At 43.5% G+C, this 14,398-nt stretch overlaps 1 protein-coding gene across 3 annotated transcripts in view; it reads left to right on the top strand.

The window, feature by feature from the left end:
• LOC125451034 (transmembrane channel-like protein 2-A) overlaps positions 1-14,398 on the top strand; it is an 89,273-nt gene that overhangs the window by 55,676 nt on the left and 19,199 nt on the right. The gene's annotated exons all lie outside the window — the stretch shown is intronic.

The raw sequence follows: 14,398 nt of genomic DNA, 5'->3' as shown, positions 1-14,398 counted from the left end.
ATATTTTCTCCAGACCAGGGAAATCAGCATCGCACCATGAGGACAGGGAAAAGGGACTTTCTCTTCTCTCAGGACCAGTAATGGAGGCCATCATACCAGACAATGCAGCCTGGCCAGGTCAGTGCAGTCTCAGCTGTGTGGAGGAAGACATAGCAATGTAGGAAGAAAGTCAATTTTCTTTCACTCCACCATTGTGTCACACCTTCTCTCTGATAACGTCACACTCACTCTATATCTGTTACTGTAATGACATCTCCCAAGACTGGTGCTCTACCACTCTCACTATTGGCTGCAATGTCATCCTTCACTCACTGCCACCCATCCCAACTCCCAATACCACTCACCCTGCACGCCCCGTGTGCTGCCTAATCAGTTGGTCAGGACATGTCCTCACTTGAAGAGCTGTGACATCTCCTTTCATCTCCCTTAATACCCGCCCCTCTCTCATTTCAGGATGAAAACAATCCTCGTTAGGGCAGTAAGATTCAAAGTGGGTGGTGGGCTGCCAACGATACATGGAGAAGATCCTGACTCTGACCATCCCTAGTGATTGACTGACCGTTCCCAAGCATCTGAACCTGTATCAAAGGCTGCCATTGCCTTTATGTGCCAGGAGCCCCTGAACTAAGGCTGTCCCTGTTGCTTGACTGAGAACTGCTGACAACCAGATAGTCCAGTCAGTGAGGTATATGTATGCCCCTGAGTGCACAATGTCCTAGCTACAACATTGCAATATTTGTTGCCAGTGCAACCTGAGGTACAGTATTGAAGTGCAGAAGTGTCCTGAAGCAGTTCATGTTCAAATACAACGAGATCTGGACCATATTCAGGCTTGGCCTGCAAGAGGCAAGTAACAGGCCGGCTATGGCCATCACCAATAACAGACAATCTAACCACCACCCATTAATAGCCAATGGTGTTACCATCATTGAAACCCACAATATCAACATTCTGGGCATTACCATTGACCAGAAACTCAACTGGACTCACCACAAAGAACAAGTGGCGATTAGAATAGGTCAGAGAGTAGAAATAGGCTAGGCAAATAACTCACCTCCTGACTTCCCAGAGTCTCAGCACCATCTGAAAGGCACCAGTCAGGAGTGTGATGAATTGCTCCCCACTTTTGCCTGGATGGGTGCAGCTCCAACAGCACTCAAGAAGCTTGATACCATCCAGGGCAATACAGCCTGCTTGATTGACTACATTTGCAAACTCCCTCCACCACTGATGCTCAGTAGCAGCAGTGTGTACTATGTACAAGATACACTGCAGAAACTCACTAATGCAAATCAGACTGCGCCTTCCAAACCTACTTCCATCTAGAGGGACAACTACAACAGATACATGGGAACACCACCCTCCAAGTGCTGCTCCAAGCCACTCATGATCCTGTCTTAGAACTATATCGTTGTTCCTTTACTGTCACTGGGTCAAGATCCTGGAATTCTCTCTCTCATGGTACCCATAGAAGGTGGACTGCAGTAGTTCCAGAAGACAGCTCACCACCATCTTCTCAGGTGCTAGTATGGACGGGCAATAAATGCTAAAAGAAAGTGGATAGCAGATGTGCCATGAGGTTTCTTAGAAGTTGGCACATATCAGATACTGGTATCCATGGAGCACACCCTGAGATGTTGGTACCTGGCATCAAATATGAAGACCATTTGGAGCAAGTGGCAAGCTGAATTCGTCAGGTACTTGCTGTGGTTTCCATGTCAAGCTTTCTTGATGTCTGGCTTGCTTGACAAATTCTGTAAGATTGAAAGCTAAATGACAACAAAATGAGTCAACAAAGTATTTAGTATGCATTAATCACTCTTTATTGGTAAGTCACCACTCCTAGTGAAAATCATGCCATGCCATTTGTGAAAATCATGAAAGTTGGATGGAGATGCTCCCAGTGTCAAAACTGGCTTCACTGGATTTCTCATCTGATTCTGCCACAAATCGCACGGTAACCCACATCATTCAGATCCCTCTAAGATTCTGTCCACGGTTTTGTTGAATGCTTTGTAGTATTTGATTTTCTTTTGTTCACTGGCTGATAACAATCAGATTTAAAACCATTTAAACTTACTGACTCCATTAATCAGAAATGAGGAAACACTTTATACTTTTGTGGTTGGGTGGTATTTGCTGGCAGTGAGCTCCACTAAGTACTGTTACCTCATGACTGAGTGAAGGTCATTTCCTTGATTGCCTACATTTACTGATAGAATAAAATCATTCATATGTGAAAACAAATTTAGTCTAAGGTTATAGTAACTAGATTGACTGTAGATTTAAGGTATACAGTGAAGTGCTGACTGATAACAATGGCCCTCATAAAAGTAATTTACTACAATAATTAGTTTATTGGCCTTACATTTACTTATACAATGAATACTTTTGTAACGTTTGTTAAATCTACCAGAAGGAAATTTGATCTGTATTGGGAATGAGAAGATAAATTAACATCCCCATATATGGGGTTGGCAGCAATATTCCCTCTGTTTGTTTTCCTCCATGTGCAGTACTAATTTTATGTCATCAATATTAAGGTAATGTTCAGTTGTACATAAGAAACTTTATATAATATGTACCTCTGAAAAGTTAGCAAAAGTATGGAACAAGAAGAACGAATACCACCTCCTGCTTTGACATTGTGCTTGTCCACAAATAACCAGATTTACCTTATTTAAACTCAACCTCCATGTTTTAAATTCACTGCAATAACCACTACATTATCGTTCATTGAAAGAGTTATTTGTTAGTTTTTATGTTGCAGCTTGTATTTTAGTCATTGGCAGAAGAAAAGTTGAATTGGTAACAATGGCTTCAGACAGGTCAGGGATCTTGTGTCTCAATCTGATATATCCAAAACATAAAAAGCTAAAGAGGTTTGCCTTTCAAGTGATGAGGAAACACAGAGAAGGCAAGTTTTATTTTTCATCAACAATCTCTCCTGTTGTGAACTGGAAGGGGAAAGTCAAGAAAAATAGCTTTTCCGTGAATTAAATGAATAATACAAAAGGAAATCTGAAAACTGCAAAGAGAGAATGGACTTCATGAAGGAGAATAACTGCTGAGGTAGATTTTGCAATATTTTTAAATCAACCTGTTCAGAGATGTTGTTATACACCTCTGAAATAGGTAGGACTTGAATGTGAGCCTCCTAGCCCAGGGCACTGCCACTGTATCACAAAAGAACTCAGAGACATAGTGTTTGCAGAAGTGATGGGAGATTAATAACAACTGTAATAATCTGCTTCACTATTTTTAAAGCGACCTGACTGTCATAATATGTGTAAAAGTGGAATTGGGGAGAAATTGTCTTTTAAAATGTCCTGATTATCTCTCAAGTGATAACCTCACTAGAACATTTTCATTATTATATTATTGGGCTGGAACCCAAAAATCCTACACTCATTTTCCTTTGCAGTAGATATGGCTCCACCCAGTGGCAAGTTTTCTCCTGATTCCTACTGACGACAATTTTGCTAGAGCTCCTTGATGTCTCATACACTGAATGCAGCACTACTGTCAATAGCAGTCACTCTGACATTGTGAATTAACCTCTTTTGTCTGTTTGGACCAAGTCTGTCATGAGATCAGGGTCCGAGTGGCTTTGAGGGCTCTTGTGGTACAGTGGTAGTGCGCCTACCTCTGGAGTAGGAGGCCTGGGTTAAGGTTCCACCTGCTCAAGATGTATGTAATCGCATCTTTGAGCCGGTTAACTAAAAATACCCAGACTTATGGAGCAGCAATTAGTTGAATTGGAGGTGTGTTACTTTTTCTAAACAAAGACATGCCTGTGCAATTTTCTACATTGTTGGGAAGATTCCGATGTTGTAGATGTACCGGAAGGAGTTTGGCAAGGGGTACAGTTAATTTTGGAGCACAAGTCTTCAACACTATTGCCGGAATGTCATCTGAACCCACAATCTTTTCTGTCTCCTGTTCTTTCTGGCACTGTTGATTTTGTATGCAGTGAACTGAATTGGCTGAAGATTGGCATGTATGGCGATTAGGATCTATGAGGAGGCTGAGGTATTTTGCAAATTCTTTAGCCTTATCTTCTGACCTGAACTGCTGGGCTTCAATTAAAATCAAAAAAGTTGATCTTTATGGAGAATCCTCCTTGGGTTATTAGTTACTTGTTCACCATCATTCATAAACAGAAGCTGGATTAAAAGGAAGAAGGGTGATGAGTTGCACAACCTCAAGGAATCCAAAATTACTGTACAGCCAACTCTACAGTTAATTGTAGGGTGGCATCTACTCCACTTATTCCTGAATGAGTGGGGCCCCAACCATTAAAATTGTTCTCCATGCTTTTGTTCATTTGCAGAATAAACAAAGACTGTTCTTCAGTTTTCCGACCAGTCAGGGAGGGCAAGTGGAGTGATACACCTAAATAAACAAAGAGGAATCTCTAATTAAAAGTTTACAAACAAGACTAACAGTGGTTACAGTGGTTCAGAAAACATCCTAGTCTGAGAGAACGAAGTATAGCTGGATGAATGGAAGGCATAAAAATATTGTGCCCCTTTTGCACCTTCAACTTTGGTGCTCTGAGAACGTAGAGAGAAGTCCTTTTTCCTTAAGGACTGAAGGAGAAGACCCACCAGCCTCATCCAGCAGGTGTCTCAGCAAGTCACAAAGGCTGGAAGATGTTCAAGTGTTGTGCCCAGAACCTGAAGCCAGTACAGAAGAGGTTTAATGACATAATGAGGTTTTGGTAAGATGATTGGCTTACTACTTGAATCTGGCAGCCTTTACTTTGTCACTTCTGGAGTCTTCTTCTGCACTGCTCTCCTTCTTAGATGATGAAGGGGTATAGAGAACACAATACTATTTTGCTTTTATTCTTTCATGAGATGAGGACGTCACTGACTAGATCAGTGTTTATTACAAATGCTTAAATTCCAGAGGGCAGCTTGGAGAATAGTACTTCAGTGGTGTTTGCCAAGGGCCAGTGAAAGGTCCCCTGCTTTTTGACTCATATATTGGAATTCAGAGTAAAATTTGAAAATTTGTTAATTACACTAAACTTGGGAGGTGTAACACATTGTGAGGATAACATCAGTCATAACATAGATACAATGCTCATACATACGATATAACATGCAGGGATAACAATAAAACATAGATAGGCTAGCAGAATGGACAGAGAAATGGCAGGTGAGAGTTAATACTGAAAAGTGGGAGGTGATGCATTTTCGTAGAAAGAGTATATACTTAATGGTTACTTTTGAAGCATGTGCAGGTCAGACACACATGGTTCATGTTTATAGATACCTGACCGTGCCAAGGCATGTTGTTAGTAGTTAGTAAAGCCTTCTGGTATATTAGCCTTCAATAATTTTAAAGACAAAACAAAAGAAGTTATGTTGGACTTTTAGAAACCTCTGCTTAGGCCACTACCAAAGAATTGTGTCTCATCTGGTTACCACACTTCTAAAAGGATGCGAGAGTCCATGAGGCAGTGCAGGGGAAATAATTGAATTGCTTCCAGGAATGAGAGGTTTTAGCTCCAAAACTTGGTTGGAGAAGCTAGGATAGATCTGCTTTGAGAAAATGGCAGATTTGTGGCCATCAGCTGGTTATGGCCAGGTACAGTTTGTGCCTTACTTCTTGTGAACAGCCAAGAGATTACATTCCCTACAGCGTGGAAACAGGCCCTTTGGCTCAACAAGTCGACACTGCCCCTTGGGCCATCCCACCCAGACCCATCCCCCATAACCCACACACCCCTGAACACTACAGGCAATTTAGCATGGCCGATCCATCTAGCCTGCACATCTTTGGACTGTGGGAGGAAACCAGAGCACCTGGGGGAAAGCTATGCAGACACGGGGAGAATGTGCAAACTCCACACAGACAGTTGCCTGAAGCTGGAATTGAATCCAGGTCCCTGGCACTGTGAGGCTGCATTGCTAACCACTGACACACTGTGCCGCCCTAAATATGCTGCTTGATACGATACACAGTTTTTTGGACAAGCAGCCTGTATACCTGGTATCATACTGCCATTGAAACTCATATAACAGATTATTCTTATGTGTGACAGGCAGTGCACCTCCCAGACCATCACTTCACCTAGTAGTATTATCATTACATTATCAGTCCACGGACTCAAGTAATGTTCTGGTTCCTGGGTTTAAATCCTGCCATGGCAGATAGTGGAATATTAAATCAATAAAAATGTGAAATTTTTACTTTAATTCATTTGTGGGATGTGGGCGTTGCTGGCTGGCCAGCATTTGTTGCCTATTCCTAGTTGCCCTTGAGAAGGTGGTGGTGAGCTGCCTTCTTGAACTGCTGCAGCCCACCAGCTGTGGGCTGACCTACAATGTCCATAGGGTAGGAATTCCAGGATTTGCCCCCAGCAGCAGTGAAGGAATGGTGATATATTTCTAAGTCAGGATGATGTTTGGCTTAGAGGGGAGCTTACATGTGGACGTGTTCCCATTGTCTTAAGTAGAAAGAAGAATAGAATTAAGAGAATATTGATGACCTTGAAACCATTGTCAATTGTTGGAAAACCCCATTTAGTTCTTAAATGCCCTTTTGGAAACAAAACTGCTTGAGCTTACCTTTGTCTGACTCCAGCCAAACAGCAATATGGCTGACTCTTAACTCTCCATTAGGCAATAGGATGGGTAAAATAAATACTGACCTGGCCAGTGATGCCTGTGCGCCATAAATGAAAAAAATTGAGGATAGAGATGTACAAGAATTAACAATGTGACAAGAATTATTGCTGAGCAATGCAAGAACTTAAGTTTGAAATATGGCCACTGGGAAGAGGTTGCGAAGCAGATGATGTGAATTCAGACTTTGGCAAATCTTTGAGGTGATGGAACAGGACATCCTTAATCTTCTGGTGCATTTTCATTCTGACATTTGCATATAACTACAGTGAAACCTACAAACCCTGGCTCCCACCATTCCTCTGTATCTCCTTCATCGAGTTCTGCCTAGTTCTGCCCATTGTCATTGTGGAGGCTGTGCAGCAGCTGCTAGAGCTTACTATTCTTCTGGGGTGTGCTGAAGCTCCTGTCTCTACTCTCTCATTCTCAATTGAAGCAAAGCCATAAGAAATACAGGTATAGTTTCAGACAGCCATCTCTATGAGCAGATAATCATAGAAAAGAGAGAGGTCATGTACCTTAATAAAGGGATATCTCAGCCATCACCTCCTCAACAATTAAGGTGAATACAATGCCCTCACACAGTGTGGCAAGGAGGAGGCTTCTCATGGAGGTCATTGTTATGCCTTGCCAAGTACCTTAGCAAATACATGGTGAACCACAAAATGTCTATAATAAAAACCGAAAGAGCTGCGGACGCTGTAAATCAGGAACAAACAAAGTTGCTGGAAAAGCTCAGCAGGTCTGGCAGCATCTGTGAAGGAAACAAAACAGAGTTAACGTTTCGGGTTTGGTGACCCTTCCTCAGAATTGAAGTTAACTCTGTTTTTCACTTTACGTATGCTGCCAGACTTGTTGAGCTTTTCCAGCAACTTTTTTTTCACAAAATACCTATGCTGCATTGGGAGTAAGGTTTTTCCGGTAGTCCCCCACACCCCCATGAAACACAAGCCCACTCCACAGATCCTCCCTTCCCCGCACACAGTTGATCGAGAGTGGAATCAAACTGAGGTTCGATTCCAGCCTCAGCTAACTGTCTGTGTGGAGTTTGCACAATCTCCTCGTGTCTGCGTGGGTTTCCTCCGGGGGCTCCGGTTTCCTCCCACAGTCCAATGATGAGCAGGTTAGGTGGATTGGCCATGCTAAATTGCCTGTAGTATTCAGGGACGTATGGGTTATAGGGGGATGGGTCTGGATGGGATGCTGCAAGGGGCAGTGTGGACTTGTTAGGCCGAAGGGCCTGTTTCCACACTGTAGGGAATCTAATCTAATCTAATCTAATCTTTCAACAGCACCCTGACTGGCCTTTGTATATAATAGCAAAACTTGACTTTGAAAACTGACTGCAGCCTAATCACTTCCCTTCAAGTGCACAGATCCCTGAACTCAAATAGGATAAAGTGCCTGACTGATTGTGACAAATCCCTTGGACTGGAATCAGACCACACAGCACAATCTCAGCTCTTAAATGCTTATAACAATCCTGAAAGCAGGTGTACAAAACTCACTTCTGCTATCACAGCAAAAATGAGGCAGTCCCTTAATTTACTGGAGTCCACTCTCAATCAACTAAACACTCCTCCCATTTGACTTTCACACATCATCATTTTCTTCTAGCACATGCAGTATATTTGCTGTGCAAACTGCAGGCCCAAGCTGCAACTCCGACATTGATGTAACACCATGTCATACCAGTGGTATTGCCACTCTCTCTCTAACTGATGCATTTACTGTTTAGTGCTCACCATTGTCACAAATGACCAGCCTCGACTTGTGTGCTAAATGACAGGCTAAACCACAAAGAGTGCCTGCCTTTAACTTAGCTCAACAAACTGTTGGCTAAAACATGGGCTAAGACATGGATAATGCCTGGTTCCACATCACCACTGAAAATCCTGTGTAGATTCAAAAGAGGCCAGGCTGTCTCTCAGTGCAAACTGACCTGCCATAAATTCCAAGCCCTGACTGTCTTTTACGTGCAAGGTACACACTTGAAGATTTAAAATTATGTCTGAGTTGGGCAGAGACCAGTCAATAGATAGGGGTTGCAGAATCTCCACCGTAACAGCCTCCAAAGGAATTGCCTGGGAAACAATGTTCCTCTGGTCAATCCTCCATGATTGGAGCCCTCTGAAAATCTCCATAAAAACCTGAGACTTTGAATGGTTCTGATGGAATTAAGTGAAATACTCACTCAGAAAATCTTAGACTATTAAATACATAGCCTAATTCTGTAGTAAGCATTTAAACAGACCCCATGCCTTCTTCACACATCCCCATCTACAGCATTCTCAAACCACTTGGATTTGCAGACCCTGACTTGACAGCTCCTTCCCCCACCATCCCAGGGACCCAACACCCTTGTCCCAGGACTCAAAACCCCTGCCTTGGAAACTGACACACACTGCTCTAAATCCTGATATTCTCCACTGTTGAACCCTTCCCCCAATTCACCCTGTGAGTCCCAACTTGAACGCCAGACCCAACACCCTACCCTGCCCACCCACCAGATGGGGATGCCAGTCTGCAAATTGGTAAGGAGCCAGGTCAGTGTTAAGCGTAGATTGGAGTGAATAGACTGATTTCTCCATTCCACTCCAATCTATTCTAGACACTTAGCTGGCCCCTTACCTCCTTGAGAATTGGCACCCTCCCATCCTGAATTGAATTGAGTTGAATGGTTTATTGTCACTTGCATTTGTAGACAATAATATGGTAAAATTCAGTGAAAAGCTTCAATTATTGTCACAATCTGGTGCCATTTTGAATAGTTTAAGAATAAAAAACAGTAGGAAGATGAAACTGAAAGACAGTCTGTCTTCATTTTGGCGTCTCCAACGTGGATACTCAGCTAGCTCACCAATGACATCTTTGCCGCCAACCTTCCTCCACTGCCTTGCTGCCACATGCACTGGACCCACTTTCGTAGGAGATACCATACTTCAGGTCCCATCTCTTGGCTACACCTTGCCAACACCACCGAGTCCTATGCTGAAAACATACTCACCCCATGGCCAAGAGTCCCTGGCTCCACTGCCAGGCCAGGCCCTTACAGCACCAAGAGTCCCACTCTGGTTGCCCTCCTCCATGATGTTGCCTTGCCAGCACCACCATCTTGAAGTGGATCGATGGAGGAGTTTATCCACCACCGCTTCCAGGCTCGAATGCTGGAAGGATATCCTTGCTGCCGCTGCTGCCTCCTCCTATAGCCAAAAGGAGCTGCGCCCTCACCAACTCTTGCCCCCAACTGCCAGCATGCTAGTACCACTCTGCACACGGCCTGCTTTTGCTGCCACGCTGATGCTGCCAACTAACCGATCAAATAGAAGAAAAGAGAATGCAACAAAAGAGAAAGAACAAAAGCATAAAGTAAAGAAAAAGAAAGTAGATAGACGCGGATGAGCCCTAGGCAGGGGCATGCACATAGCCCTTGCTTCTCTGCTACCATCTTAGAACTAGTCTTGGCACCATATTCCCTTTCCACACCGTCATCTCCACTGAAATCTTACCCACCTGGCACCCTACCCAAGTGACACCATACATCTACACCAGCTGGCACCCAAACTCCTCCCTAGCTGATACACTAACCAGTTGGCACTCTATTCCCACCCTACTTACCAAACTTCTCATGACTAATTGAACATCCTTTGTTCCCAGCACCTTAACCTGACATTGACATGATGTACTTACCGTTTGACAGCAGATGTCAAAATCACCATCAGGACCTGTAAATGTCAGGGTACAGCGGCTGAGTGCTGTGCTGAAGGGGGCATGGTTTGCCTCCCTTAACGGTTGTAAGCTGTGAATGAACTGTCTGAATCTGTGAGAGATTGGTACTTTCAACAAAATCTTGTGCAATCCTATCACATCCTTTGTAATAGACGTCAATATTTTGGAAGTTGATCCAACATAGTATCTTCTGAGTTCTTTTTCTCTTGTTGCATTCTTGAGTTTTCTTGCTGTTAATGCATCCTTCATGTTCACAAATTTAGTTCTGGCTATTTTCATTCTTTTTTCTATATTCTGCACCACATCTGTGTCTCAGGGATCATCACTCTTTGTCATATCCTTGGATAAGCATATGGATGATGATGGGATAGTGTAGGGGGAGGAGGTTAGATTAGTTCGCACGTCAGTGCAACATCGAGGGCCGAAGGGCCTGTCTGCACTGTATTGTTCTATGTTCTACATATCGCTGACTCAGTTTGAGTCTGCCTACTATGCTCACAGCATCCCTGCCTTGCACTGCTTTGCCTTACCTTTTTGCACTTTGTTCCCTCAGCCAGTGGTACCAGGCTCAAATTACTGTTGATAACAAAGTGTGGAGCTGGATGAACACAGCAGGCCAAGCAGCATCTCAGGAGCACAAAAGCTGACATTTCGGGCCTAGACCCTTCATCTGATGAAGGGTCTAGGCCCGAAACATTAGCTTTTGTGCTCCTGAGATGCTGCTTGGCCTGCTGTGTTCATCCAGCTCCACACTTTGTTATCTTGGATTCTCCAGCATCTGCAGTTCCCATTATCACATCAAATTACTGTTGGCTTGCCACGCTGTTTTGTGCAGGTACAAAGCCTGGACACTTGCCATCATTGTCAGTATGCCTTTGCTCAGGGATAAGTCAAAGGTAGCCCCTGACATCGGTCCATAACCTGCTTGTGGACGTCAGAGTCAGAGTCCTCTCCTCACAATGTGTGAGGAGCCAAATGATTGGCAGCACATCACTTGTATTAAGTCTTTCTATTCTGTTATGGTCTGTTCTCCTCATAGAATGAGAGACAGAAATGTAGTTCAAAGTGGGTGGCGCTGTAATTGCTGTGGGGAAGTGCCACGAGCAAGTGAGTAGTTAATGCATAAGGAATATGGGGTTAGTGGTGTCAGGGTTGGGTTTGTTGACAGCAAGTGAGAGAACATTTTGCATTCAATATCAAGAGTAGTAGAGCATGACTATTAGTAGGAGATGGGTATAGGTGCAGAAATGGAGTGAATGTAAGGTACTGGGGAGAAGAGGGTGGCATCTCTGCTTTTGGACTGTAGAATGACATTGACCTTCATCTTAAATTACTGGGCATTCCTCCAAATGGCGGAGATTGCACTAACACAGGTAGCAACTTTGGACTAGGCTGGCATGGTCTAGTGTCATGGTCTCCATTGCTTGTCCCAGGATGAAGAAAAAGTCCAGTAGATGCCACCCCATCCAAAAGGATATTGAAGATCCTTTCCACAAGACAATGAGCTGAATTCCCCTAGCCTGTCATGTGTGGGATAAATGTCAGGAATTGTGCAGAGCAGGCCTGGGCTGTCAGGGCTTGTGGGATTGCACAAAGGCTTTTTACGTTAGCACGGGCACAGGAGATGCAATGAATTCTGGGATACCCACTAAGTGGTGAGTTGTTCCAGCAACAATGTATGGTAAGAAGGATTGGAAGTCAGACATGAGGGATGCTGTTGGGATGTGGTCTACAGTTAACGAGGCATGTTGGTAATATACAGTGAGATAACTCACTAGACCTTGCAGCAAGAAATCCTCAAAAAACCCAATGCAACTCAGACTCATCCAAAAAAACATAATATTTGCCCCATGGTTATTATATCAGCCTTTAGCTTCAGTTTTTTTTATACTGCATTTAAATTTGACCATCTTCCATGGAGGGTTTTGAAGACTGTTCCCTGACCATTAAATTGCAACTCTGGCAGCTCATTCCACACGTGCACCACCCTCTGCATGAAAAAGTTGCCCCTTAAGTCTCTTTTAAATTTTTCACTCTCATCTTAAACCAATGCCCTCTGGCGCTGGACTCCCCTACCCCAGGGAAAATACCTTGTCTATTCACCCTATCCATTCCCCTCATGATTTTATAGACCTCTATAAGGCCACCTCTCAGCCTCCGACACTCCAGGGAAAATAGCCCCAGTTATTCAGCCTCTCCCTATAGCTCAAAGTCTCCAACCCTGGCAGCATTCTTATAAATCTTTTCTGAACCCTTTAAAGTTTCACAGCATTTTTCCTATAACAGGGAGATCAGAATTTAATGCAGTGTTCCAAAAGTGGCCTAACCAATGTCCTACACAGCTGCAAAATGACTTCGCAACTCCTGTATTCAATGCACTGACCAATAAAGACAAGTATACCAAATGCCTTCTCCCTATCCTAATTACGTGGGCTCCACTTTTAAGGAACTATAAACCTGCACCCCAAGACCTCTTGGTTCAGTAACACTCCCCAGGACCTTACCATTAAATGTGTAAGTCCTGCCCTGATTTGCCTTCTCAAAATGCAGCACCTCACATTTATCTAAATTAAACTCCATCTGCCACTCTTCGGCCCATTAGCCCATCTGATCAAGGTCCAGTTAAACACTGAGATAACCTTCTTCACTGTCTATAAACCACGAGTTTTCTTGTCATCTGCAAACCTATTAAGCAAACTTCCTATATCAGTCAAACAGAACCTTGGTTTTACCAGGGTTTAGAGTTCTGAGCTCTTGCAGCCTGGGATTGGACAATGGAACACAGTGCTGTGAAGGCATCAGTGTGTGGGATGGGCCATTTTTTTCCTGAAATGCGAGAAAGAGTGGGGTTGGATGTTAGGGAAGTGGTTGGAAGAGCAGTTATTTCAGGAATTGGAGTGATTTGAGGTGTCTCCATTGAGTGAGTTGGTAGAGGGCAGGAGAGGTCAGAACCTTGAGGGTATAAGTGAGTGAAAACCATTGAGTGGACATGATATGTGCAATAATGAGTTGTTGTCCCGGAGTCTTAGTGTGTAGAGGCAGCATTCCAATAGGTGAAGGCCCTGTGAGAGGGAACTACTAGAGAGAAGATAGTGACATTTCACAACAATGGACATCTTCAGCCTTCCTCCTGCACTCCTCAACATCCCCTTTAAAACAGGAACACATCACTGACCTGGGCCGTTACCTGAGTCTGGTCTAGCTAGGTCTGGTGCCATAATCTCCTTTGGTGGTCAACAAGAAAAAAGGGACTGTTTTCCTCTTCACCACCACCTCCAGGTCTCAGCCCACGAAGTGCAGAGCGAGCCTTGCTTTCTGGGCCGTAACTTCAGTGATGATGGAGGAGAGCCACAATAGATGGGGCAATTCCTGGCCTGCAACATCTAAACTGGTAGGATTTTAACCATGACACCAGTAGTTGAATACTGGAAGGTCGGGCATTGGCAAGCATTACTCCCTCTTCTGCCGTGCAATTGCACAAGAACTGTGCCCATGGGCTTGGTTACATTATTAACAGATTGAAGAGTGAGGACGTCTGAGAGAAAAGTGGCTGTGAGCCATAATGGACCAGGCGTCATGAATTTTACTTGGCAAAATACTTTAACACAAAATGGGAAAAATTGGCCCTCAGTCTTTCAATAAGACAGAAAGGGTACACAGAGCAAAAATCAAATCAGCTTGCTATTCTAACATGTAAAGAATGTTGATAAGTTAATGCAGTTAAACAATTTATCGGTAATTGTAACATTAGTGAATAAGGAGAAAAACAGATTATCACATGTTCTCGGAATGTACTTTTGAATTATCAAACTGCAGAAATATTAGAGGTCAGAACTATTTCATTTCACTTGTTTGAAATGTCTGAAGACATTGGCAACTCTGAGGGGAAGCAATGCTGTAGTCATAATGTCACTGGAGTAATAATCCAGGCTAATGCTTTGGAAACATGGAGTTAAAAAGTGGAATAAAAGCTAGTCTAATGAAAACTGTGCGACAGCTAGTGGTTGTTGTCAAAACCCATATGGTGCACG

Source organism: Stegostoma tigrinum, chromosome 3 (genome assembly GCF_030684315.1).
Source record: "Stegostoma tigrinum isolate sSteTig4 chromosome 3, sSteTig4.hap1, whole genome shotgun sequence".
NCBI lineage: Eukaryota > Metazoa > Chordata > Chondrichthyes > Orectolobiformes > Stegostomatidae > Stegostoma > Stegostoma tigrinum.
This window is presented reverse-complemented; position numbering and strand designations above follow the sequence as displayed.